The sequence below is a fragment of the Rattus norvegicus genome, chromosome 3, assembly GCF_036323735.1.
Source record: "Rattus norvegicus strain BN/NHsdMcwi chromosome 3, GRCr8, whole genome shotgun sequence".
Lineage (NCBI taxonomy): Eukaryota > Metazoa > Chordata > Mammalia > Rodentia > Muridae > Rattus > Rattus norvegicus.
In genome coordinates, this window is record NC_086021.1 from 183,507,781 (window position 1) to 183,533,434 (window position 25,654).

Consider the following 25,654-nt stretch of genomic DNA (forward strand, 5'->3'; position numbering starts at 1 on the left):
TTCTGGAGTCTCAGCCGCCTTGCTTGAGAAACAAAGATTTCTCAGGAAATTTTCATTTAAGTGTCCTATAGTAACAGGACTTGGGGTCTTCTGTCCAGCCCCCACCTCAATACAGGGAGAAGGTGCTTGGAAGTTACGCACTCTGCTACTGCAGTTCTCTGCACCAAACCTCAGGGCTGGGATCAAGCTTCCTTCAGAATAGCGGATGTTTCCCTTGTATCCCTTAGATTTTTTTTCCTAGAGGGGATAATTAAACCCAAACAGAAGCACATTTTTAGGGGGTACCATGGCACTGGCCTGCCTGCCCTTTATGGAACAGAGCCACTGTGTTCTTTTAGACGCATTCTGGTCCAGAAGACAGGCTGCTCAGCCTTAGCCTAGGCCTCGCCTGAGTCTCTAAGATGGCCATTGGTGCCTGCCGAGTGAGACTGCAGCAGCCCCTGTCTGTCAAAGCAGGCTGCAGTTTCCCACGAGGCTGCTTTCATTTCGATCAAGCAGCAAGACAGGGATTGTATCTGGGTCCCTGTTATTGATTGGGGAGGGGCGAAGTAGAAGGGAAAGGATTTACTCACAGTTACGAGACTTTTTCACTAGCTACCTAGCTTCATTACGTTAAACAAGATATCTATGCTGTCTGACCCCAGAAAGTGTAGATCAAGTGGCCATCCTGTAACATGCTTCTTCATGTGTCACATCCAGATTCATCTGTTGCATTTTTTTGAAAAACAAAAGCATTTTTCTGTGTGCACACTCTGTTTTTATTGCCCAAGCATCATACTGCTAGAATTATTTTCAAAGATAGACGATAGATAGAAAAATAGCAAGATAATAATAAAAATTCTATAATGTCTAGAGAGCTGAGGCTTTTTAACATAATATAATCAAGGAATGTTTTCATGTTTCTGTTAGCTTGAAATCTGTGGGTTAGTCCTTTTTTTTTCTTTTCAAAGCTTGATTTAGATATTATTTCTTGGTTTAGAATTGCAAGGGGCTACTGGATCAAAATTTTTTAGTACCTCTGTGTATAGGTAAAGCACGATGTTTAGTATGACCACTGTATTATTAACACCTTATTTTTACAGCAAATTACAATTGTATATAGTAATTTATTTGGCTGCTAAGTGATACAGTACTGCATCTCAGCGTGCGGATTGGTTTTTTGGTTTTCTGTATTTTTTTTAATGCAGCCATTTTCTTGCAATGAGAAGCAGTGTATAGCTCCCCCTATCTCACCCCAACATTTAAAGTTAAGGAAGATCTTCATCCTCATCCTACCTCCCAATAGCATCTGCAATAACAACATGTTTTGCAGAGGTACTTTAAAATTTTTTTAATTTCTCTCAAAAACATTTTTTTTCTAAATAGGTAATTTTATTTTTATCTAGTTCAGATGGTCTAACACGAGAAGATGGTATGAACCATAGGGAGTGGGATCACCCCCAGCCTTGAAAAGCGGGGTAACTCATGGTTCTAACATTGTTAGTGGCCACCGATGATAATGGTGACATGTTTTTAATTGCACTCTGCATTTTTTTTAAAGTATTCTGTCTAGTCACATCAGTCCTTTGAAACAGTACTGGGCAATAAAAGCACTTCAGCACCCCATTTCGTGAGCACATCCACTCAAATCACAGAGATTAAATGCCAGGGCCTTTTTTTCTCTCCCAAAGGTAGCAAGGTAAGTACGTGAAGGACCCAGGCCTCTAACTCTGAGATGCTCATGCTCATCGAGCCCGTGAGAAAATCCTATATGGCGTTCTCAAAGCTGAGAGCCTGGCTGTCGGAGTGTTCTCTGTGGTCTTAAAATCCCTTGTTCAATGACAGGTGTCTAACAGTCTGTTGTTTTCTGAATTCTAGCCAGACCCCGCAGACCACTGACTGTAGATGTTTATCGAGTGAACATGAAATGTAAGCTGCCCATTTGGGGGAAGCCATTTTGTGGAGGCTTAACCTACGTTTGCTTCACTGCTCTCTACCACGTAACCTCACACACACACACACACACACACACACACACACACACACACACACACACCAGCACACACTACACACACAAACAGATACATACAACATACACAGAACACACACACACACCAACAACAAACACTACACACACAAACACATACAATATACACATAACACACATACAACAACACATACACATACACATAACACACACAACAACACACATTACACACAGAAACACATGCAACATACACATAACACATACACACAACACATACTACACACACACAAACAGATACACATACAACACACACACAACACATACATATATACACACATACACAACACACACAACGCATATACATACACACACCACACTAACATTTACACACCACATGCTAACACACACACAAATACCACACACACACATAATATACAACACATACACAAATAACACATACATATACACACATACACAAACACACACAACGTATATACATATATACAATATACACAACATACCACACTCTAACATAAACACACATATAACACATACACAACACACATACACACACATAACATATGACACACACATACCATGCACACACAACACCTACACACAAAATAACACATACAAACAACATATACATAACACATACACACATAACACACACATACACATATAACACATACATATACCCACACATATACAACACACACACAATGCATACATACCACACACCACGCCATACATACACACACAATACACACAACACATAAACATACACACAACATATATAACACACAAGCATACACAAACAACACATACATATATTCACATATATACAATATACGCACAGCACATACACATATATACTTCACAAACAACACAATATACACATACACAACACACATAGAACACATGCACACACAAACACACACACATAACACACACATACAACATATATATACATACAACACATACATAACACACTTATACACACATAACACGTATACAACACACATATACACACAACACACACATATATATAACACGTTTGCTTACCCACACACATACACACATACAACACACACACATAATGCACACAGACACACACAGCGCATACATAACACATATACACATAACATAAACAATACACACACAACACATTTTGCTTCACCCCACACACATACACATGCATACACATATAACACATACATATACCCACACATACACAAACCACAACCACCACTACCCACACACATATACACACACATACACACATACATACATACACACGCATGCACACATCTACACACACATACGCACATACACATGCACACACACATGCACACACATAATCTTTCTTTTCTTTTTTACATATAATGTAGGCTTACCTTGACATCTTATTAGTAATTATTATTATTAATAATAATACAATGCAGTTGCTTTTATGTACACATTTTGAATGGGTAATGCTGCAGTATACAGAATCCTTGTTGACGGATTACAGGGTCCCAAATAACTTTTCTTTTCATGGTCTTTTTAAAGTAATCCTTATTTTTAGTTCATAGCTAAGTCCCATTTTTCCATTTATCAAGAATCCACCCATGATTTTGAAAAACAATTGGTTGATTCAATTCAACGTGAAAAATTTAAAAAAAATTTTTAAAGAGAGGATAGAAAAAAATTAAAATTGAAACCCTCAACATTAGTCACATACACAATCAGTTCCCCCTCCAAATAAGATGTGCCCACCCCCTTCTTAGCAAAACTACAGCTTTTCAAATGTCTCTGCGTCATCTAGGAGACAAACAGCAAATGAAAATTAATTTCTGATTTTTTTTTAAAAAATCATACAGGTTCAATGAACCTTCCCCCTCCCACAGTTTTAATGAAGTTAAAATTAGTATGCTTTTTTGCCTTTTTAAAAATAAAACTTCACAGAAAGAGTAGAAGTTTTCCAAGAGAAACAACAAGGCCAGAGTGAACAGAGACCAAGAACTGTGGGCACTGGAATTCAGCCTCTGTGGGCCTCCTGGCAACAGACACAGCAACTCTGTCCAACGCCCACCTATCTAGGTCTTTAGTCTGCTGGATGGAGTGCCCGTTGTTACATCGCATTCCTACGCTGACCTCTGGACCTCTGACCTAGGATCAAGCTCTTCAGAGAGAATAGAAGAAAATGGGCCTGGCCTTTCTTTTGGAGTTTCAGATGAAGAATCTTTGAGGCCTTTATGTAGCTTAAGAATACTTAGTGGGCAGTCCCAGATGCAAGCTCCCAGAGGGGCCTTAGTTTCCAGCAAACTCAGAGAGGAGGACTTCTTTTCTTCTTAATTCCCTAAAAGCAGAGCCAGATCCTGGATGAAGCTTTTTATTCTGGAAGAGCTAGAGTGGGAGCTCACATGGGAGCTTCCCCCCCACCCCGCCCCCATGTTGAGTTTACAACTTCTTTTTTCCCCTTTCCCCTTCTCTATTTCAAGTCAAGTTTTATTTTATTTTATAATTTTATTTTTGTATATTTTCCACAAGAGACTGTCTAGGCGTCCCACACTTCCAGCTTCTACATTTTATAGTTCACTCCTTCTACAGGGTCTATAACCACAAGAGAACTCAAGCAATAGACAGGACATCTTGCCAAATTTAGGATGATATGATAATGTGGCAGAAGAAAGAGAAAATCCCAAGAGAGTCATTTTTTTTAATCCCCTCATTGATACCATGTGATGTTCCTGCTTGTCCCTCCCCTCCTCTCTGTTTCCTGTTATTAGCTACCTAAGTAGTTATTAGCTCAGGATTGTTACTTAGCTTGGGGGGGGGGGTCTGAATGTGGTGTTTTACATGCAAAAAGAAGTGTCTTTAGTTTCCCTCCTAATAACCAGATCACCGAAGAGGCGGACCAGCTGGTGGGAGAGGAAGAGGACCAGACCCCAAAAGAGAGGTAAGGACCCACTTTGCCCCCCCCAACCCCAAAATGTTAACTTCTCAATTATCGCCAACCACCACAGGCTTGAGGGGACACAATGCTTTGGTCTCTGACACAAGACCTTTGAAGTTAAAATTATTGGAAGTGTTGGAAGCGGTAACCAAGGAGCAGCAGGCAAGTGACCCGTGAGAGTGACAAATACTCAGGAAGTGTGCTTCTGGTGTCCTTAGAGGTAAAATCCCAAACGGTGTTATAGAGTGAGTTATGAAAGCTCTGGAGAATTCAGGAATATTTTGACTTAAAAAGAGTCCCTCCCACTAATCCCAAACAATGGATCTTGCCCAATTTGAACTATTTAGTTTGGGGGCGAGGAGAGAGGTATAAATGTAATATCGACTGGTACCCGATTTAAAATTTCATGTGAATCAGTCAGTGTTGATGGCAGTCACACACATTTTTGTGTGGGGGACAGAGCAAGGACTTAAACTTTGTCGCATTCTCGGATAATGGGAAGGGGGAAAAAGCTTTATGTACCTACCTTCTCAGGAGTGTCACGGTCGAGCTTGCTCACTGCCACCGCTAAGGGAGAGTGACCTCTTACGAAGACTTCAGAACGGCCAGCTGGGGCCTCTCTTCTGACTGGCTGGCTCTTGCCTGTCCTTCTGTCAAGGGTTCAGAGTACCTCTCTCCTCCTTCCTACGTAACCAGTTTGTCCCCCGTCAAAACTGGTCGTTTAAGTGTAAACGACTCTGAAGACATTCCTACAGGTAACCTGCACCCAGGTAAGTCCGACACTGAATTCTTTTTTCAGCAAATGTCAACAGTAACGGTCATGAGGACACACAAAACCCCAAAGCTAGGCACAGACGAGTCCATGACCCCAGAGCTACAAAGGGAATGAGAACAAGTATCTTGAAGCTTACCTGCTAGATATGTTGAGTCTCCCGGAGCTTCTGAGACCCATCCTGGGTCTGAACCTCAGTTTCTAAAGCAGTAAAATAGCTTACTGGTCTCACTGACCCTCCCGCCCCCAATAAACAAAAATGACTTCCCCTCACTCCCCGAAGGATAGCGTCAAGAGTAGGTGGCATTCCTGCAGAGGTGCACAGTACAGTCAAATAGCCTTTCAAAACAAGTCTGTCTTCACTCTGTCATTACATGGGGTCATCCCTAAGTGTCCAAGGGTCAGGACCAAAGCCCAAAGGGCCACTTCTCAGGAAAGGCAGTTTATTTGTAATTTGTCCCTTAAGTTGTTTGTTGGTCTTAACGGTTGTTTTTAGCATGTGTGGAAAGTGTACGTCTTAATTCCTTGCGTTTGCACTCTGAATGGCTCTACTGGGCCTAGTGTGTGCTTAGATAGCTTATCAATAAAATCACATGTGTCACACAGGACCCTCCTGCCCACTGTCCTCTTCAATAAGAAATTTTTGGTGGTGGGCTTCAGAAAAGCCTGGAGACAATAAATAAGGGTTGATATTTCAGGTGGCCACTAGATGGTGAGAGGGTATAAGGCAGAAGGCAGAGAGAAGGCTAGCGAAGTGGGTAAGGGTCCTGCTTTACTTTGCCCCACGCCAAAGATGAGGCCCATAGGGGTCCCCAAAGTTTAGTCAGATCCACATTTTCATATTTTGAGCTATGGCTTATTCTTTTTAGCTATGCACTGAGATTTTAGGAACATTTAAAATGTGTCTATTTACAGAGGGGTCTTCCAAGCCACTCCATTTTGCCATGGGGGCTGGGACCTGTTTTCTGCACCATAGATATCTGATATCAGACACACATATGCACACACACTACCGCCACCACCACCACCACCACCACCACCACCATACATGCACATATGCACACACACACACCCCACCACCACCATACATGCACATATGCACACACACACACACACCCCACCACCACCATACATGCACATATGCACACACACACACCCCACCACCACCATACATGCACATATGCATACATATACACACCACCACTACCACCATACATGCACATACACACACACACGCACACATATATGTACACACACATGCCACCACCACCACACATGCACATGAGCGCGCGCACGCACACACACACACACACACACACACACACCAATACCACCATGATCACCAAAAGCCACCACTATACACACTTTACACATATATACTAATACTATCAACAACAGCCACCACTACACACATACACACACACACACACACACACACACACACACAACCACCACCACCACCTCCCACAATTAAGTATGACAACCCAAATCTTTCTAGTGACCACTAAATGTCACTCATGGTTGAGAGCTCCCACCCAGACATTATCCATCCCTTGTCCTGAGGAAGCTAGACATCACACATGTCATAACTTGTCATCTACAGACTTGTTATCTAAAGCAAAGTTGTCCCTTTTACTAACCAATCAGCAATGTGCACACTCATCTTGGTGGCTTACATTCTTGGATAGAAGCAATGTCCCCAAATATCCGAGAGTGACCCCCAGATGACCCTAAATAGGAGAGAAGAGGACATTATTTCAGGCAAATAAACAATGTACTGTTCTAGGACTCTGATAGGTTAATATCTAACTAGTCAGTGGGCAGCCAGGATCAGGGGCATACATAGATTTTTTTTACCCTTAATTATTGTACATAGGGCTCTTTAAGTTATAATTAGCATCGTGCTAGCCTGTCTCCCTCTGCCTAGTGTGTACTAGTAAATTCTGCTACTGTAGAAGGGATACTCATACAACAAGGGGGCAAGCATCCTGCACCTCCCACGTACTCACAGGTACTAAAAGAGCCTTGAATTAGCCGGTACACACCAGCCTCAACAAAGACAGCCATCCATTCATGGAAAGGTAATTCATGTCACTTTTGTGTGGTAGTGAGAACAAGGTGACCACAGTGAGGAGGAGGAGGGGGAGGAGGAGGAGGGGGGGAGGAGGAGGAGGAGGGGGAAGAGGAGGAGGAGGAGGAAGAGGAGGAGGAGGAAGAGGAGGAGGAGGAGGAAGAGGAGGAGGAGGAAGAGGAGGAGGAAGAGGGAGATTGTCAAAAAGGAAATAGTGGTTCCAAAAGAAATTTCTGTTTGGGCTTTGATAAGATGGTTGATACGTCCCCACCTAAGAGCAATGTTAGTATCTCTCTCCATGTCTACCCATCAGGTAAGGGTTACCTTAGTGTTACCTCAATTTACCTTAGTGTTACCTTAGTGGGCCCGAGTCACCAATTAGCACCTCCTTTGTCTCTGTCCTTTGGCTTCTGGGGCTGAATGCAGCTCTTCCTGCCATGCTGACCCGAATTGTACTCCTAGCTCCTAACTTAAAAAACAAAAAAAAACAAACAAAAAAAGTCGTTTTCTAGTATTTTTCCCCCCTTCGAGAACTTAAGATTTTTTACACCTCCAAGTTAGCTGTTAGGTAAAGAGTAGGGTGAATCAGTCCAAACAGACTGGGTCTGAGCAGTTAGGTGCTGGCTATGCGAGGTGGAAAAGCAGCCTATGACATCTGAACTTCTTGCAGATTGGCTTGAGTGTTCCAGGTTCCGCTAAGCAAAGTGCCTCCAACTAGGAAAACCTCCTCACTGCCTCACTGCCCAATCCTAGAAATGACTCAGGGAAAAACCTCAGAATGTTGACTTTGAGCTTTTGCCTGGGACCAAGTACAACATCTTTCCAAGGAAATGCTTAGAAGACTCAAGGCAGAACCCAAAATCCAATGCCAGATGTTAGGGGGAATTTTTTTTTTTTAAACATTGGGCAGCCAAAAAAACTCTGGGCTATTTATACTTTAGCGTTCATATGACTTCTGTTTCTTTCGTTTTTTGCTCTTAGGAGGAGAGCACAGAAGGTCATTTTGTTTTGCCAAGCAGATATGCAAGGGAGGATTTAAGACGTACACTTGGGCGGGATCCCACTGTCTCGAGGGACTATTTGGAAATGTTGTCACTTTCCCTGTTACCTTGATGGGGGGAGAAAGTGCATTAGTGGGGGAGGGGTACCCAGAGGGTACCAGTGTTTGCAGAGGGTCCTAGAATGAAGGAGAGAGCACTGGTTTAAGCTCAGGGGTTTTGCTGGGACCTTGGTTGATTCTAACTAACACTTGAGTTTAGGGTTCCATGCACTTGCCAAGTGACAACCAGAAAAGACTAACGATACATCTTGAAGCATTCAAGTTGACCTGAGGTTCTGCCGTGGCCAAAGAGGGAACAAATTTGATGAGTTGTTTTATGAGGGAGCCAGAAACTTTGCATGTCTCCCAGGTCTACTTCTACAAGTACTCACAAGGGGTTTTAGGGCAGGAACATCTGGAGAAGCTGGAGTACAGAGTAGAAACTCAACTTATTTGGCAGACAAGTCTAAAGCTGATATAGCCAAGATTCACCCCCAGATTCAAGGTGATAGGAAGCAAACACCTTCACCCCAGGTGTCCAGTAAGATCTCCTCTTGTGGTAGCTCTCAGGGAGAAGTGGGGCCCTCAGGAAGTGGGGCCAGCCCATCTCATTTGCACCCTTAGTTCACAGTGGGAGGGAGGAAACAAAAGGCCCTGAGGCACTTTGCCTGTTTATTCTCTTCCTATTCTCTTTTCTTGCTTTATCTTTCTTTTCATTTTCAGATTTTTTTTAAAAGTAGGATCTTTTGTAGGGAGAACATTGCTGAGACAGAATTTATAAAATATACATATACTTTAAAGGAAAGAGGGGGAACATCCACTATTTAGGGCTGGGAAGTAGAAAAACCCTAACAAAGGACGGCTGTTCAGAACTGGCTGGCAGATGGCGCTCCGAGTTTACAATTGAGAGCCTGGTGATAGAAAATTCACGCCTGCGCCTGCTCCAGGCGGTCCCTCCCTTATCTTCCTTCCCAGGGACGCAGCTCCGCCCCAGCCCTAAGAATGTATACTTTTTAAGGTTTCACTTCAGCAATTGGCATCTGGTGACAAGTATCCCCACTTTGTAGACCTTTGGGGTCAGAAAAATGAAATACAATGGGGTGTAAACCTGGCAGCCCCATTTTTCAGGACTTTGGCCCCCCTCCCATGTGTAACAGTGCTAATTAGGCTCTTATTCTGCCAAGAGCAGTTCTGAGACTCTGGGCCCATCCTTCTGTCTTTTAGGGGAAAAGGTGTGTGCTTGTGTGTGTGTGTGTGGGGGGGGTCTTTCTTAGTTTAGAATTTTTTAATTCTCTTAGGAGAAGTTTTAAGTAGAAGGTGTTTGTCAACATCTCCCCTCCCTGCAGCGCTCTCTCTCTCTCTCTCTCTCTCTCTCTCTCTTTCTCTCTCTCTCTCTCTCTCTCTCTCTCTCACACACACACACACACACACACACACACACACACACACACACACACACACACCTTTGAATGGGTCCTTACCAAAATGTCAGATGGTGTAGGAAAAACATCTTAGGGCCATCGTTTGCCCTTTAACAAATGGCTAATCATTTCTAGGTTCCCATTTTCTGTAGCAGCAGAGATGAGAAATTTCTTTCTTTCCACCCAGCCAAGGGTTGGTGGGAGAAGAATACATACATTAAGACTCCTAGGAGAAATCCAAGGAGCCTCCCTGGAGAAGAGGACATTTTAGACACAGTGGAACAATACAGGACTAGGTTCCCAAAGATAGTGCCTTCGTACTTGCCCTGATCCCACTGCCCCATCTCCTCCACAGCAACTGAGGAAGGCACACCGGCATCCTAGGCAGGGGCGGCAGACCCTTCTGGGAACTTACCCTCTTCCTTTAAGGCCAGCCTTAGAACTTCACTCTCCACAGCTTACTCTATTGCTCTTCTAAAATGTAACAGTCAGAGGAATAAGACACAAAGTATTAGTTCAGGCAAACACTTCCCCAACTCTGCTAGTCAATTATTTTCAACTTCGCTACAACTTTCCTTCCCTTTTACCAGTTTTGTTTTTGTTTCCTGAAGGTTTAAAAGGGCGGGGGTTTTGTTTGTTTGTTTGTTTATTCTTTACCCCCACCTTCATGGCTGTAAGTATAAGCTGTCCCCAGGTGTTAGAGTAGATATGGCTATAGGTGAGCAGCCCGTTCTAGTACTAGTGAACCTACCCACCAGAGGTCAGCAAAGAGCTCAGAATAGCTGGGTCCGCTTGCAAATAAATGTGGGGACTGGTAGAATTCTCTAGATCAAATGTAGACAACCCAAGCAGAAAACAGCCCCATATTTCAAGGGTGTCCTTGGGTGGGGTGTCATTCTCTCTTGGGTCCCTTAGTGCTTAGTTTGAACACACTGGAGGGGATAAAGTTTTGATCTGCTGTCACTTAGTGGGTTTTTTTTGTCTCAGGCCAACTCCAAACACACAAATCCTTGCCTTATCAGGTGCCTCACCCTCCTAGGGCCCCTAATCCTGTCTGGGGACACAATGCCCACTTTCACTTCCCACAGGACCGAAAACCCACGCCTCACATTTGGCCTGGCCCCTTTTCTTTTAGGAGCGTTATTTATTGTTAAAATGAAGTCATAAGATTACAACCCTGTTCCCAGCCCCCAGCCCCAGCCCCAGCCCCTGCTCCTGCCCTACTGTGACTGTTCTTATCTCTTGTTCTCACCCAGATGTGTAGTTAAGAAGTATTTATTAACCATGGGTCTCAGGGCTTTTTATTTGGTTTCCCCCACCCCAAGAGTATGTACAGAGGTCAGTTCCCACCTTCTGTCATCTCTCCATGGATCCCTCACTTCATTTCACCTTTTCAGCCTGGTAGGGAACAGGGGAAAGGAATGTGGGTTCCTCCCCTCCTTGCTTCTCTTTTTTTTTTTCCCCCTGAGCTTTTGAAGTATATGGGTCCTCAAGGACTACTCGTTAGTTAAGATCACCTCCCTTAGCTAGCTCTTTATTGTTGGGGAGTGGGAGGGAAAGGAGGAGAGAGAGGAGTACAAAGGGCAAGAAAGAGAAAGAGAACAGAAATGATGTAAGAGAGCCAGTGTCAAGGCAAGGGAGAGAAGAGAACACAAAAGGAAAGCCTTAGCCAAGTTATCGCTACACTCCCGATGAAGTCCCTGTCCTGGGGAAACTTCTAGTCTTGGAAGAGATCAGAATTTCAAGTAGCGATTGCTGAGCAGGCATAGACGGATGGCTAAGAGTGAGCAGGAGTCAAGCAAAGTTGAAGCCTGGCTGGGCTTAGGAAGGAGAAGGAAGAGGGAAAGCTCAGAGGGTGAGCAGACTTCAGGACCCACTTGGGAAAGCAGAAACCAGGAGGCTGGTGGTGGATCCATGATGGAGTCACCATGGCCCTCTGAGGTCTGTCTGGCCACTGGCTTCTTTTTCCCAACAGGCCCCATTTGCTTTCTTCAAAGTTTCTTACCTGAATCCAAATGATTTTGTTTGATTTTGAAGTTAGAATTCCCCACCACCACACCCTCCTGCCACAACCTGATTTTCTGAGTATTTCCACATGCTTCGCCCACTGAGTGGTTTTTGTTCTATTTTGTTTTAAGCAATCTGGCACACTATGGACCTTTTTTGGGGTCAGAAACAGAAAAACAAAACAAAACAAAAAACAACCCACTCTATCTTCGTGAGTCCTTTGATTCAATAATTATCCAGAACAAAGCCAGGGCAGTCCTATGGGCGAACGTGAGCACTTTGTCCATTAAGCATACATTTCGGAGATTAAGGAAATCCTGAGAGTTTTGCAGGTTGATGGCCTCAAGAATTTGGCACCAGCTAGGTTCCATATAGGCATTGTTTTCTATCTTTTTTTCCCCCTTCCTTCCTCTCTTCCTTCCTTTTTTCCACCCCGCTTTGAAAAACAACTTTTATTCTCCTGGGGTACCTTCAGTTGAGGGGAAGATCATTCTCTCCAGTAAGGAAGGGTAAGGGGAAGAGAAGGGGGTAGGTTAAGCCAGAGGACACGGGGGACAAGATTGATGGCTCAGCGCTGGGGTCAGGGCACAGGCTGGAAGACACCATAACCAGACACAAGTCAAAAGAGTACAGGTTCGGCTGGCTTCCTGGCTGTAGTAAGGAAAACATTCTGTCAGCTGCCTCTGTGTCCTATGTTTTACTCAGTAGGTCAAGTTTAACAAAACAACTCAAATCCCAGCCCAGTTGATTGTGCTAGGACCCACCACCGAGAGGAAGGGGCTTCCAGACCAAAGCTGTGGGCTCCTCTTCACGATTTAGATTTCCCCCCACTAGGAAAAGTTGTTGAACCTCTCAACAAGAGGTTCCAAGAGTTAAGAAATGTGTTGCTAATTGATTTGAGCTGAATTTGCATTGCTTGGAGACTTAGCAGAGTGGCTTGGGTTGGGGGGGAGCACAAGGTTGCTGTTCTCATAAGCCAAGAGAAGGAAACTCCCTCCCAAACATGCTCATACAGGGAATCCTATGTGGCATTTTGGAATCTTTGGAGTTTGGGGTGGGGTGGGGCTGTGTGTCACAGGGGTTCTGAGAAAGAAAGGGGGGAGATTGAAGGGGAATTTAGCCTAAAATCGATATACCAGCTTCAGGCCACTCTAGCATGATTCCAAATGAAAACAGTTGTCACCAGTTAACTTTTTTTTTTCACATTTTTGACCATCGGCAGACCTCGGGTTTACTCCTATGCAGATTTTGTTAACCTTGGCAAAGAACATGGGTTTTCCCTCCCTGATAACTTGTCCCCGAATTTCCAGTCAACATGTATGTTACATGTTCTTGCTTCCTATCTGCCTGTCTAGTAGCCTTACTATGCACGCTGTAGCTGTCCACGTGTCCACCACGCCTCTCAAGAGGATGAGTCCTCCCCGGGTCGGTGAGTCTGCCTCGATTTGGGCATTTTTTTTTTCATTCATTCATTCAGTCAGTCTACTCAGTACATTTACACTGAAATGCGCCCTTCCCGGTGTGGAAGCCAAAGGTCTAAGACATGGGTGGCTCTCCTAAGGTCCCGTGGTTAGAATCAGACATGGGAAGTGGTCAGTGGTGGGTAATTTCTAGGAAGGCATTCTGTGAGAGTAGATACAGCAGCTCACAGGTGAAGAGTTTATCCAGAGATGGTTTCGGTGGTCTTTCAAGAGTGTTCTAACTCAGAGTCACAACTGACAGGACATGATGCTGTTCTAGCAACTGAGCTTCAGAAATCCCAGAAGAACCTATTTTTGAGGAGCAAAAAATAGTCACAGTACTGAGGGCTTAGGCTTAGGTCCAGTAGGCGATAGGTCAACTATGGGATCCAATACTACCTTTATTCAGGTCTCGCTTTAAATGTCTGTTTGGTGTGGACCAAGGTAATACCTTCTAGGGCTGAAATTCTCTCAGGGAGTAGCCTCAAAATTCTTTCGCTCAACCTTAAAATATTCTGCCTGTATAAAGGACTGCAGTTTAGCTGGTAGGATGAGGAAAGAAGTTATGATTGGCAGCCAGAGTATTTTTACACTGCTCACAGCCTTCTGCCCTCCATCTTAGCTCTGATCCACCATTTTGGATCGTGGTCTGCCCTCCGTTTTAGTTTTGATCCACCATTTTGGATCCTGGTCTGCCCTCCGTTTTAGTTTTGATCCACCATTTTGGATCCTGGTCTGCCCTCCGTTTTAGTTTTGATCCACCATTTTGGATCGTGGTCTGCCCTCCGTTTTAGTTTTGATCCACCATTTTGGATCCTGGTCTGCCCTCCGTCTTAGTTTTGATCCACCATTTTAGATCCTGTCCATCAGGCCTCTGTTCCCTGAAACAGGTAGAAAGTCGGCATTCAAATGCTGTCATTAATTCTATACAATAAAAAATAGATAGAATTTGTTTCCAGGTTTCATTTCACAAATACTTGTAGGTTGCCTACATATTCCCCTTGGAATATAATATCTTAATATTCCTAGTATTTGGCCTGGGTAGGTTACATATATACTTATATGTATCTTTAAAATGTGTAGTATGTATACATACACAGGTTTGTTGTTTGCTTGTTTTGTTTGTTTGGCAGATGACTGAACTAAAAGAGTTCCTCAGTTTTCTATAATAAACCAAATTCAGATTTATAGAATCCTAGGCTTCTCCTTTAAAATGTCTACCTGCCAAAGAGAACTAAGTCAGGGACATGTGGATTACTCCTTCAGGATATTCAGGGATGAGCTCACAGTTTTTGAGAGGTGGGGATTTGGCCCAGGCCTCCTTATAGGGCTGCAGGTGGCTGTGTTCAGTTCAGTTAATCCCATTAGCTGCCAAAGGCTTATAAGGTTACTCTTAATAAAGAGTTCTGTGAGGCCAAAGTGAGGGAAAGTCACATTTTTAATAATGAAGTCCCTAGCATAGGACAGAGTCAGTGCAGGGAACAGGGAGGGTGAGTTGGACCCTTATTACCTGTTTTTCTCACCCTGTTCTTCCCTGCTCAGGACTATGACTGCCCAGCATCCTCCAGTTCAGCACACTGGCTTTCCTCTCCTGTATTCCCAGGATGTGGAAACCCCCAAAACCCCCATACCTCCAGGGCAGCATGGTATGTTGGTAGTCTGACCATTGTGATTCTTTTAAACAAGAAATGGAAGGTCCAGGCATGGAGAAAGCACCAAAAAGGGCTAAAGCCACAAAATAACCTTGTTGTTCGCACAAACAGCCTCCTGGCTATGTGGTCACAGCCAGAGGAAAAACCTGGTGCTTAGTGGCACAGGTTGATTGCACACCTTAACCTGGAGTCACTCAGAGGTCCATTAAGCATCCATGATTCAGCCGAGGGAGGCCTGAAGGCCTATTCTGACATGCCACCTACTAGCACACACTCTAGAAACCCGGAAGCCTGCCAGTTAAGCTCCCTAGTGTAACTTAAAGGGGGCCCTCCCAAGGTGTATGATATTTAGGAAAGCTAAGTTTGAAAGCTCCTGCCGAGTGAGTTTGCTTAAGGTGTAAGTAGTTGAAGACCAGGGTGAATTATTATGAATCACTCCCATAATATGTGTTTGAATATATGTCACATATTTCTCTGGCAGCAGAGAGAGCTCAACATCCATTAGAGATAAGGTTCTTTGGGCTTTTGTTTTTGTTTCTTGGGTTTTGAATGTTAACCTACCTTCATGGTGCCTTGCACGCAGCTCTGGGACAGCTAACAGGATGAGGATAACCTTGTCAGGAGATGAGTGAGACATTGTTGCAGGTAGGACCCTTCAATAGCTCAGCGTCTACACCACATAGAAGTCACCTCCCCTGCAGCTGGGTGACACTCAGCTAGGAACAAGGTGATTTAATTAATGCATGTATGTCACAGCTTCATGGCAAGCCTGCAACAGGAAGGCTGGCAACAATAGTCCATCCACACTCACACTCTCCCCTCCCCCCAAGCATCAAAGGCATTTGGATTTTATCTTTCCTGATCAAACTTCTCCACTTCCTTCTAAATAGCTTCCTCTTGCCCCTTAGTTAAGCCAACAGGGAGAGTAACTTCTGGGTTTTGTTAAATTGTGGATCCTGACAGGGACTGGTAGGCAAAGCCAGTCATGACGCAGCTGCCGTTTCCCCCCCTCCATGAAAAATGGCCGTGCAGGCACCTTACTGCAGACACAGGCTGGCTCAAAACATGGTTATTTCTCCCCACCCTCCCGAGGTTAGGATTTTTGCTTAGAACTCTCTGCTTCCAGCTCAAATCTCCATCAGCAAAGGGGCTGATTTCAGGCAGAGAAAGGACCACTTCAGCAAACGAGAGAAAGGAGCGGTAAACAGGTTCACTCCGGCGGCAGCAGCAGCAGGAAAAAAAAAAAAAATCAGCCATGCCATTTCCCTGACAGCTCCTTAATTACGGAGAAAGAACAAGATGTTTTCAGCTTTTTAGAGAGACGCCTCATAATAAAGGGAAGGAAAAGACCTGAAAGGGACAGGGGTTGCTGGGGTACAGGGAGCAGACAGCTGCCACTTCTGAATGACAGATGACCCTCGATAAGAGACTCTCAGGCCCTCCCTGCAGACCATGTACCCTTGCCCAAGTCTATACCATTTGCTGTACTCTACTAGGAGAACTGTGAAAGGAAGAGCCTAATGGACAAAGAGGAGCCAGCCACCTGCTAGGTGCTGGCTTCTTCTCCCTTTCCTTCTGTAGGCCACGGTGAGGCTTTAGTCCTCAAGCCGGTCTTTCTGGCTGGGGCCTATCTCCAGTGGCTGGAAGACTTTTCAAGTGGTCTGCCACACATACCCCCCTGTTGAAAACTGTGCTCTCTTTAAGTTCAATGGCTAGGTCAGATGTGCTATTCCAATGTAAGGGCCTTAGAACTGGAGGGACCCAGAGCCAACAGGCCCAGAGACAGGAGTCGCTGCAGGCAGACGCCATGTTGTTGGGCTGGGGAGGAGTCATAGACTTAGGTGTTGAACCTACGTTCATGTCAAGCGAGAATCAGGAAGGTCCCTATTTCACTTCTCTTCTCTGGCCTTTTCTCTAATCCTTTGATCTCGAGCACTTGCTTGGCCTGCTCAAAGCTCCTCAAAGCACTCTGGCACGTCCAAGAAAAGAAATAAAAGTGACTCCTAAATGCTTTCTTAGAGACAGAAAGAGCCTTGGTTTCTGGGAATGGGAAAGTAAGAGAGAGAAGAAGAAATTGAGCATGCCCAAGGTTAGCTATGCGATCCCTGGGGATGAGAACAGCAGGCACACGCAAACACACGCACACGCACACACAGGCAAACATACAAGGTGGGTTGCTTCACACTGCCTCTCTACTTGTGAAGTGGAGAGCAGAAGATAGGGTCTGAGCTACTTATCTTGACACCTTGGGGTAACCACTGCACACAGAATGTCTGCTAGAAGTGATGTCGCTTCTGAGAGGGACCCCAGCCTTCACTCTAGCACTCACGGCTATGTCCATCTCCCACTGACTCCAGGGTACACACTTCACATTCACCTCTTCCGAGACAATGTGTGGTTTTCTTTTTCCTAGGGGCCTCCCTTACTCCCCGCACTCAGTTGGCACCCTGTTCCGTACACGGGTGACTTTGATGATTATTAAGCCAGCAGCTGACAGTAAGCTGGTAGGGACTTAGGGGTTTGTGGTAGGTGAATTACAGGCATTCACAAATAAAACCACTTCGTCTTCTACACTCAGGATTAACAAACAGAATGCTACGTCTGTGGCATCTTCTGGGAGGAGGGAATCTCAGTGGCCAGGGGTACTGTGAGGATGCAGAGCCTGCTCTCCCCCGAGCTGAGCCAGATCCAAGCAGGGAATTTGTCCTAGACACCATGCAGGGCAGTTCTGCCTGCCACAGCGGTGCAGGAATAAAGGGAAATCTCTCAGATTTTTAGTGGATCCATGTTAGAGAAAACACTTGAAAAATGTAAGAGATAGAGACCCTTTTTCGTTTTGTTTCTCCCTTTTTATCTGTAAAGCAGTACTTGGGGAGCCAGGGGAAAGATAACAAGGACGGCACCCCGATTTATCACCCCACCTGCTTAGAGATTTCATTTTAAAGTCGTGGTTATTTGGAGGAAGAAGAAAAAATATCCCGGACACCTGAGGTATAGGGGCGTACCCAGCTTAGGGGGTCAGAAAAAGCCTGCATCAGGAGGCTGTCATTCTCAGTGTCAGAATAAGAAAACCATTAGAGAATTTCATTCCCTTTAAACAATAAGCAGGCACTTTGGAAAAAGAGAACAGAGTTTTTTTTGTTTTTTTGTTTTTTTTTTTTTGTTTTTTTTTTTTTTTTTTTTTTTTTTTTGTGGCAACACTGAGGTCATGGGATCCTAATAATGTCTGCAGGACTGGTGTCTGTCCCTCATGTCAGAATTCATGTCAGCAGAGATTACATGGTTATCTACATTTTATAGGGCACTAGTATAAAAGAGGGCTTCTGGCTATGCTCTAGCTGCAGTGTCACCAAACCGCCGTGGGCAGTACAGCCTCAGAGCTCACCCCTTCTTTCATCCATGTAGCTTTGCTCTAGTGAGTTTTTTGAGCCGTTTTGGCACAGCTTGAAAAACCCAGGTTCCTTTGCTTGAAATGTGTAGCACTCGCTGCCCTCCCTATAGCCTTCCACTGTCCGCCCCTGTGGTGTCCTTTCTGGCTTGAGTTTTTGTCTTCTTGGCGCTAATATATCCTACCAATCTACTTGAACGACTGTAAGAACTTGTCTGAGTGTCTTGTGTTCATCAGCTACCACCTGCCCCGACCACACCCCACACACCCCACACGCTGTAGGGAGACTTAATTTTTAGGAAACAGAAGGCAGCCGAGGAAGGGAGCTTACACAGGAGCAAGATGTGGGAGCCTCTTGCCTTCTCTAGGAGATGGCTGCAGAGAGGAGCTGAGATGAGAAAGCAGGCTGGTCCTTATGGGAAGGTGGGCAGGGAGAGCGGACCCGTTAGGCTCCCAGTGGCAGCATCCGGAGAGGAAAGGTCTGTCTAGTGCCCACAGCCATCTTTGATATGGAGGAAGTAAACGCCATTCACCTTCTCTTTGTCTTAGGTAACAACCAGCTTGATCCAGTTCATGGGAGAAAAAAAAATAACAATGAGAAGTTTTTTTTTTTTATCACAAAAGAAAAATGTCTATAATTTTAGTTTGGGATAAATTGACACCCCCTTCTCTATTTTTTATCTCACAGTCACCAAAACTGAGCTAATCAATTCTCTCTCTTTCATCTGCATAGACAATTTAACTGGTCTATGCCAGATTCCCCCACACCCTCTTCTTTCTTATCAGTGCAGTAGAAAGCCAGGCAGGTAGGAGGGAAGATGGCAAACCCTTTGTGGTTTTAATCTACACCTCAGGCAAAGGGGAACATTCGGACATCATCCTGATCCACCCTCCTCACTTTTCCTTTGGGATACAGGCCAGGCAAAGCTCAGGTGTGACCAACCCCCAGCGTCCAACTTTGATCTTTTATTTTTATTTAACAGTCACAGCCCTCCGAACATGTTCTTTTAACAGTTTACCAAGTTTTGAGTAGAAAAAAAACGAAAGCAGGGACCTCAGGATTCTAATGAGTCTTAGAAATCAAAGTCTCACTTTCAGAAAGCCGGCAGGTGGTGGGATAAGGGCTTAGCAAGGCTCCACTAAGATAAATCATGGTGATTTCATTTCTTTCCGGGGCTTCCAGGCTGCTTCTAGCTAGCTGGCTTTTCTTTCCTTCTCTTTTCCCTTCCCCGATCCCTCCCTTCCTCTCTGCCCTCCACCCAGGTATACCTTCTTATTTTTCTCATTTTCGAGGAATCAAATTCTGTGTTTTCTTGTCATAGCCTCTTTTGTATCCATTTTAAAAATGAAATATTTGTTAAAAGTTTCCCCCCACACACACACCAAAGCTTCACTTTCCCTTTGCCATCTGTACCTATCAATCAATCCAGAGGGCATGAAAGTTTTACAGAGAGTGAGACTTAATCAGTGTAAGAACAGTGAAAGCAGATGAAACCTGAGGGTATAGCTGTAAATTACGGTATTAAGCTTGCTCAGGGGCTGTCTTTATTTCTACGCTTTTGTTATTTCTGACCTACCTCATGGATAGAAATTAAATTGTGAAGGTTATTTCAGAAAGTCACCCTTTTCAGTAGGACAAATCACTTTAAATGACTGCATTCCAGGGGCTTCCTACGTGCTTGAGTTAAAAGCTCTAGTTGGAGACTAGGCAAGTTTTTTAGACATTGGTGTGCCCTTAAATTGACAGAAGTCTACAGGGTGTCCATTTAACCAGGGGACCGAATATCTCTTGATCCCAGCTGAGTTTTCAATCAACCTTACTATATAACTCAACCGTCTTGACCAAAGACAGTCAAGGGCCTTCACTCTGAGGAAAAAGGGCCAAGGCAGGCAAACCTAACCTCATCTTCTTACATTTGGCTTAGGTGGCTCTGTAACACCTCAGTGCCACCCTCTCACAGGCAGTTGCCATCCTTCCAGAACTCCAGGGTTTGGACTAATGTCCCATCTACCCCTCTATTCTCTTGGTAAGGTCATCAGGTGACTGCAGACCTCCACCCCAAGGTACTGGCCTCCTCTATAGGTGAAGGGATATTTTCCCAGTCTTCATTTCTTAGTGTTAGGTCACTGCAACCTAGTGATAAAAACAATAGGCTTAATTAGTATGTTATAGTTCACCACTGGATGTCCAGCTCCGTGACACCTCCTTTAATGACACTGATTTTGGTGACATGCTTCCTAGAACCCTGAGGTCACTTCAGTCATGGAAACTCCCTCAGATGAGCATTAGAAAAGCTAGCTGCTTTCTCCTGCCTCCCTCAGGAAGAGCTATCCCAGCTCTCTGGTTCTGTGATTAGGGAGTCCCAGCTCCCTTCTGGCCCAAGGCTAACACTGCTGTTGAAAGGTTGAAGACTGAGAACACATGCTCTGCTGTGCCTGTAGCTGGACGCTCTCTCCCAGATGGATATAACACTGGCATCCGTTAATTGGGGGGAAAATCCAAGTTAGGATTTGTAATCTCAGCCAGTCTGGGCAAGTGATGGGTACACCTGTCACTTAAAGCAAGCGTCCAAGCTACAAGTCACAGCTGGGGCGTGCTTTCAGCATGAGCTGGTAACGTACCGTTCCTTAGGAAAACTAAACCATCCCAGGTTGGTAGTGTGTGCCTATTAACCCTTAGGCGATTTCTTTGGATCCTTTATCTGTTTGGCTAGTAGAGACACTATTCCTCCATTCATCCCAGCGGTCTTTTGTGAGCTCTAACCCCGAGTCTCACTCTCTGACTTAAGCTGGTCTCTCATTCTTGTCAATCCTCCTGCCTCCTGTGCCAGCTTCCAGAGTGCTGGGATTTCAGGTGCGAGGTACCACACCTCTTTGAGAAGGCCATTTCTGGCCCAGTGGAGAGTGAGGGCTGCAAGTGAAGCAGGCTTTCACTCCTGGGTAGCTGGCTGTAGCTGCTCGAAGAAGTCAGTGCTCTTTCTCAGTGAGTTATACTTTCCCCTACAGAAAGCAGACACTTCTTTTAGCAGCTGGGGGGCTGCCATTTCCTTCTTCCCATCGAACTTCAAAACCTGTCTGTTGTCCTCACCCAATTTTAATTTGCCTTATCACTTAATGTTCTCCAAAAGCTACACACATTTTAAATACACCCCGCCCCCACACACACAGATAGATTACCTGGTCTTTCTTAGTGAATATGTTAGCATCTCCAGCTAATAGAAGCAGCAGAGGCCACCTGAAGTCCTGAAAGAAATTGGCCAGATTGAGTTTTTAAAACCAGTTTGCTTTTGTGTTCTCTGTGAAGTCAGGGACATTCTCTTAATTTGGGGGTGTAATTAGCACAAAAGGAGCTGTAGTCTGAGAACACGGTTGAGACTAATGCAGGGGACAAACGGGAATGTTCGAGGAAGTGAGCTGATGTGACTTGCCCAGTACTGAGTGGCATGCAGAGACCATGTGGGTACAGCTAAGGTCTGTAGCTCATAAAACATGTCCTTTTATCCAATCTCCAGGCTTCTTAAAAAAAAAAAAAAAAACCTGGTACTTTCGGGCTGCAGAATTCTCTCCAGTTTGACACTTCCAGGGCTAGGCAGAGACCTCAGTGCCATCTGGGCCCGGTGGGTGTTGAGAGGGTGCTGCCATGGGCATCCCAGCAAACACTGAGCCATGAGTCCACACAAGGGCAGACAGGGACTTCTACACATCCACCTTCCAGAGAGCCTTCCCCACTGGATGGGGCTGTGCATTTTATGCCCTGGGGGAAACAGGTGGAGCTAAATAATAATTATACACTTTCCAATTTCAATGCGTGTGAGCAAACACAAAAGGATGAAAAGATATCTGCACCTCTAGATGAATTAAACGTGTGATTAGGTATGTCACATTGATAACTTAATGTGGGGTTTCCTAACAGCAGACAAAGAGAACGCTATGGAACTGAAGGACCCCTGGTTCCCATCAGAATCTCAGTTGTCCCAAAGTGGGACTAGTCAAATCATCCACTATTTGAAAATGCATTTTGGTCAGTGAAAAAAAAACAAAGATATAAAATACTTGCTGCCAACTCAAGTTTTTAGCTAACCTAGCTCTTAGGATAGGTCTAATTTTGAAAAACTGAATGCAAGGGATGGGCTGGGGGTGGGGAGGGCAGCATTGTTCAGAATCAGAGAATAATTAAAATATAAACGTTTGGTAGGGGTTATTTTTATGTATTTTATTGAGACATTCTATAGCCCAGGCCAGCCTCAAACTCAAACAACTCCTCTTGCCTTAAATTCCCGCACTCTGGGATTACAGTCATGAGCTGCCACACCCACCTTTACAAACTCACCTTAGCTGAAGACACTGTGTTTTAGCAGAGGGTTTCAATACCCTCTCTTCTCCATGTGAGGACCGCATCACCAGTCAGACTTTTACCTTAGGGAAAGTAGTTGTCAGTTGGGAGAGCTCTTCGATAGCCTTTCACACAGTCCTGCTCTCTGCTAGGCTGGTTCCTGGGTATCCCATTGAAACTGGTGTGCCCTAGGTAAATGGCTTCCTTCTCCACCTTACTCATGAGTTCTGTGGTTCATGATTCTGCTGCTGAGCGCTTTCTAGGGCATCTTTCCAAACTCTTCATCTCTTGCTGTCTAAAGTGTTCAGCCAGGAGAATCAGTTTAGAGTTACTTTTCAGAGGGAAGAGAGCTCCTATAATCTCCTTCCAGTCATAGGGAGGGGAATTAGGCTTCAGTGGTGGAGACCATGCAGTTTCTCTTATAGGTGGCACTTGCCTGTCTGCATTGCAGATAGTCAATGAAGGCTGCAGAAAGTCTCAGTTGCCCTCTTATCCTGAGCTATAGTTTTAAACATACTGTCCTCTCAAATAACAAACAAACAAACAAAAACCCCAAAACGAAACAAAATAAAACCCCCACAGACTCAAAATATGGGTCCCAACACATTGGCCAATGCCTCTCTTTATTTGGTTTGAACTACTCAAGTGAGATTCTAGTCTAAGTTAAAGATACATTATTTGAGGGTTAGCTGGAAAGCTCATATACTTAGTTCATTTTTCAGTAGTTGACTTAGAACTTATGAAACGACATTTAAATATCATGCCTAGTATAGAACGCATGTACAGAGTTACTTTGTAGTTGAAATGCTAACTGGTGGATATGACATGAAAAAAAAAAATGTCATGAGTGGCCATGACATCGGATGTTTAAAAGCCTCCCAGTTCTAAGTATTAAAGCCTTCTTATGGAGATTAGCCAGGACTAGAAGAGCTTCTTACAATAACCTGCTTTCACTTCCAATATGGCCAAAGCTGCAAGTAATGTTTATCTGCAGCAACAGTTTCAGTCATCTGGCTAATTAAAGTGTAGAGTGTGCTTTGAAGACAGAACGCATCACTAAGTGCTATTACTAAATCCTTACAGCTAGGGTTTCTGTTTCAGTAGTAGAAGGCTAGTTATTGTTTCCTGGGCTATTAAAATAATATCATAATTGTGTTATCTCTAGGCTCTTGGAAAGTAGCTTACAATGACCCCAACTAATGAAAGGGTTGGAAAAAAACATTCTTGTCCCAAAACTCAGTGACATCATTAAGTAATAATACAATTTCGGAGATTCTAACCTATAGCAGGGTTGTTGTTTCTCAAAGCAAGATGAAGCATTCTTACTCAGAGAGAAAGACACAGAAGGGTGGAGGAGCACAAAGCTTATAAGCCCACAGAGTTCAAACCCCAAGCTTGAAGTGTGCGGTCAAGCTGTATGTTAGGTGACCCAGTATTTCAGGTTAGGGATGTGTTATTTCAACTCTCTGGCTTTGGCAGGAGCCTGTATCCTCTCTGCCAATGTATTTTATGGTCTCCCTTAGAGCTTTAAGATTTCTGTAATGTCCGTGTGTCCCTGAATCTGATGAGGACACTTTCCACTGGAGCACTTTCTAGGGCAGCGTTCCAGGAATTATGGTAATTCATTTGCTTTCCTTTCAAAGCATAAACATAAGTGTTTAAGGCTGTAGGGTGATCTATTAAAATCAATTGATAACCCACAAGTTCTACATCGTGAGTTCCAACTCTGGAAGGCGTTTGAAAAAGAAAGCACACACATCATGGCTTTCAGGGCTCAGGCAGGCTGATGCTAGGCCGAAACCATAGATGGTGTCAGCTCCCCATACCAATTAAAGAAAATCTCTTCTTTCACTTTGTGTCAAGTGAAAACAAAAAACCGAAAGGACCACAAAGCAGCTCATGTTTCAGGCTCTTGGTGTCCTTTTCTTACCTGTAAACCCTCCATACCACCTGCTGCCATCTATTTACTAAGTAAATGCTTTCCTGATGGGTCCCTGGTTAAGTCATAATAAAACACAGGCAAAACTTAACAGTAAATTTTTTTTAAAAAACCCCCCACCCCAAGAATGTCTAAGTTAGGAGTTGAATGAAGAGAACTCTGACAGTGTGTTACACGTTTCTAGGACAATGGTTTCAATTGTGCCTTGCCTACAACATGTGTTGCTGTATGCCATCGGACAGTTCACTCTTTTGAAGACCAGGCGTAATATTTCTCTAATAGGAGAAGGCAGGGAGACTCTTCTTACACTTGGTGGTTATTGTGGAGGCAAGGAGGTTGTGTTGGCTACTGTTAACTCCTTACCTTTTAAATACAATGTATCTGTGCTTCGGCACACTGGAAGCAGGAAGGAAGAGGCTTGTGAACAACTGGAGCGGAACCGAAATTTCTGGCCAGGTCCTCTGTCTTCAAAGTCTTTAATTTCACAAATGACAGATGAATCAAATTCAATCAAGTTTTTGTTGACTGTGTGAAGATGTAAAAGGTAGCCCCTGTCTTCAGGCCATCACAGCAGAGCAGACTGAGGGCTGGGAACTCAAGTGTCATTCAAGCACAGCTGGGGCAGTTAAATGTTTTTTTTTTTTTTAATCCACTCTGGTTAGGCTTTA

General features: G+C 44.3%; 1 protein-coding gene across 13 annotated transcripts in view; it reads left to right on the plus strand.

Moving 5' to 3' along the window:
• Gnas (GNAS complex locus) overlaps nucleotides 1-25,654 on the plus strand; it is a 64,923-nt gene that overhangs the window by 18,133 nt on the left and 21,136 nt on the right. Inside the window, exons 2-3 of one of the 13 annotated variants that reach the window (XR_010064564.1) lie at nucleotides 1,858-1,908; nucleotides 4,830-19,664. The exons of 10 other annotated variants lie outside the window; for them this stretch is intronic. The gene's annotated coding sequence lies outside the window, so the exon portion shown is untranslated. Of the gene's footprint in view, nucleotides 1-1,857; nucleotides 19,665-25,654 lie in introns of those variants that run through there. 2 more of the 13 variants (XR_010064565.1, XM_063283124.1) reach the window with 2 other exon arrangements.